We start from the raw sequence: 3,587 nt of genomic DNA, 5'->3' as shown, positions 1-3,587 counted from the left end.
CAAAATAAAAGAACTCCAAAAATGGCTACTTTTAGAAATTCTAGCAGCTTTTAAGGCCTCAAATAAATTCCCAAAAATCTGAGAAAATTCACTAATATTCCTCTCATATGGCGTAATAATTTCTAAAATTATTTCCAACCCTAGGTTACTTGGTGAAAAAGTGAGTTCCTTTGCAATGCTCTATTTATATGCATTTTTATCATTTCATACTATTTAGCCTTGTAAACGCCCTCTAAATAATTAGCAATTATGTTCGATTTTCCTCAAAATTTTGCCAACGCTTAATGCAACATGTACAGGTCCTATTTGCAAACATGAACAGTCCCAAGTAGATTCAAATTAAAGTCCTTTCATCTTTCTCTATTTGGACAGTGGGGTTGCTGTGCTCCAAAATTCACGAAACATGCATTGGTGTGTCTAAAGCGTAAGTTAGGATAAATGTCTTATCATTTCATGGCTAAAGCTGAGTCGTGTGGTCATTTCTTATCTAAAGCCTGACTCACAACAGATGTGTTGCCATTTCATGATTAAAGCTGAGTCGTGCTGTCACTTCGTGTCTAAAGCCTATCTCACGACAGAGGTGTTGTCATTTAATGCTTAAAGCTCTGTCGTCTGGTCACTACATGTTGAAAGCCTGATTCACGACAGAGATGCTGTGCTGGTGTCCTCTTATGTCTAATGTTCGTCCCTGAAGGTTGAGAATTTTTTGTAGTTGCCTGTGACTGCATGATTTTGGAGGCGAATACATTTTGAGTGGGTGTAGAAATAACATCTATCCCTTTGATCTTAATCCAAAGTCAAAGCATGCTTTAAGCATTCATCCAAAAGCAAGCAATCTTTGTGTGTTGAACGGTTCATACAATCACATGATTGATGCTACAACCGCAACTAATGTTAGTCCCCGAGGTGCTGGTGATACAACCCTAGTCTATGCCAGTCCCCAAGGTGCTCGTGCTACAACATTAGTCATAAGAGAACACTAGCACAAGCATTGGTGTGTCTAAAGCTTGAGTCAGGATCTTCTACCATCAAATAGCTGATAGCAAAGGAATCTCGTATAGTCCGCTAGTGTGTATCTTTGCCGGTAACTGTTAGTTGCAGGCGTCGAGTCAAAGGAGTGAGACACGTGCCTAAGGGCAGACCCACCAATAGAGAGAGGTTGTGCGACCGCTACCCTACCTACCGCCGGCAGTGAGATACCTCACTATTAGAGAAATAATTTGTACAAATATTTAAAAACCCTACGCGACACGTTTTTTTGAACCGTCTGTGAAAAAGAGTTTGTACAAATCAGATTTATACATATGGTTTTTAAGAGTCTTCGAGAGTCTCAGTAGCTCCATGTCGCTATCGCCTGCCGCCGCATACTATTTGTTGATTCGGGGAGAAGAGAGAAGAAGACACAAAGGGGCAATGACTTGCCGCATTCTATTTGTTGATTCAAGGAGAAGAGAGAAGAAGACACCAAGGGGCAATGACTTAACTGCATAGAGGGAGGGAAGGCCTAGCAGTCTGACCCATCGAGTCACCGCGACAAGCAAGCATCCAACAAGTTAACGACACATGCGAACCCTAGCATGGCGGCGACGGTGATTGCAACTTGGCGAGACATCAAGCAACAAGAGCTCTAGTGCGGCCAGCAGATGTGTCCATGGAGTGAGGTCTGTTGTTTCAAAGTACATTTTAGCAACATTTTGATTAAATTAATTCTAAATTTAAACATGTGAAAGAGAACATAACTATCAACAATATATATCATATGAACTAACATGAGTATTTTAAAAGCGAATATGACTGAACTTATGCTACTCACGATCACAAAAATAACATATATGACCGTTGATATAAAGAGGTGAAATAACACATGAACCAAATTAATAAATGTTAAAGTAAAAGGATTGCTCTCAGTGCGGGTTTCTAAATTAAGAACCATCCAACGCATACTAAGCTTTATTGATTAGTGTGACAAATTCACCACCAAAGCTAGGCCAAGCTACCCAAGTTAAAGTTCAAGTATAAATAGCAAATTTCTCTCCACTGAGCTCAACAAATTAGTACCAGATGGCCAACCAGAGGACCAACAAGGCCAAGCCACAAGGCACAAAGCAACAGGGAGCCAAGATGCCACTAACAAAGCCCAAGCTCTCAAGCAAAGCACCCACCAGAGCGAAGCCACTGAACAGAGGCAACAGGGAGCCCATGTGCACACCACCAGAGCACACAACAATTGCTAGACAGAGCTACCAATCACAAGATCAAAACTAGCGACCACAACCTAGCTCAAGTGTACAATTGACACACTAATCAAACTTAGCCTGCTATCATCACAGAGTATCACAATCACCTCTTCTAGCATGTAAACTTATCAAAATTGATAGTGAAATTAAAATAGTGCTTGCTAGACAATAAACAAGAGGGTGGAATGGAACAAGTTTACTGTCCAGAGAGGAAGAGGATAACAAGGCAAGCAAAAGCGTTGCCCCAGAAAACAGATACTCCCTCTCTATGCCGAGGTCGATAGGGAGAATGTTCTCGGAGATACAATGCTTCTATGCCATCTGTAGGGCACACTGAAGACATCACCTGAGGAGCCAAAAAACACTGCAACAGCAAGAGTCCAGCTCCAGGCCAAGGAGGAGAAGCCGAACACCAATCCAAGATGATCAACACTGGAGAGTGATCACCATGGATAGAGTGTGCCCGCATGACAACTCCAACACAGAGAAGCAACATGCATGACACGAAGACCACGCACCCAGAGATCACACGCGCAACCTACACCTGCAGAAACACATGCACATAGGCACGTCACAGACCACCACAACACCTTCATCGCCATGGCTGAGCGACATGACCACGTGTAGCCTGGTGACCCAGCTCCACCACACACTAAGCGCACAAGAGCACTATGCCCGAGCCTACACAGACTGGCAAGGGAAAGCTAACGGGGCACTCGACCGGTGGAAGAGCACCGGAGCGAACCGACACGACACCGAGAGAGAGAACCGGCAGAGAGAGGGACTAGAGAGCATAGAGGAGGAAGAGGTGGAGAAACCCCAAGGAGATTAGATCCAAAGGAGAGGAACCACCCAACTTTATCCATCCACACGAGCGCATAAACTCCCCCTTCCTAATCCACCAGAGCAGAACAGGACACCGTATTGGGCAGAGCCCCCCCCACCCCGCGCCAAGTGGCGGGGGTGGCTCCACCCTGGGAGCTCGCTCGATACGTTGGGCAAATAGTTGGGCCAGGTGGGCAGCTTAGCCACTTGGGCCTAGAAGTGGCCCATCGGTCAAGGCCTTTCTTTCCTTTTGGAATTTACTTAAATCAAATTTTGACTTCAATTTCAAATTTGAATTTTAAAGGGAAAACCCCTCAAATTCCAACTATCCCCACTTTTTACCTTTCAAAATTCGATAAACTCATATGGAGCCCTTAACTGTTTTAATATACTATTTTTCAGTGGAGGTGCAATTAAGCTTGGACCTTGCCTAGCCAAAGAAACTATGACTCTGCACAGGCAGGTTGGTGGACTAGGACTTGATCCAGTGCCTTGGTGTGACAGCTTTCATTTCAAAGACATATA

This window comes from Phragmites australis, chromosome 8 (assembly GCF_958298935.1).
Source record: "Phragmites australis chromosome 8, lpPhrAust1.1, whole genome shotgun sequence".
Classification (NCBI taxonomy): domain Eukaryota; kingdom Viridiplantae; phylum Streptophyta; class Magnoliopsida; order Poales; family Poaceae; genus Phragmites; species Phragmites australis.
Note: the sequence above shows the minus strand (reverse complement) of the source record.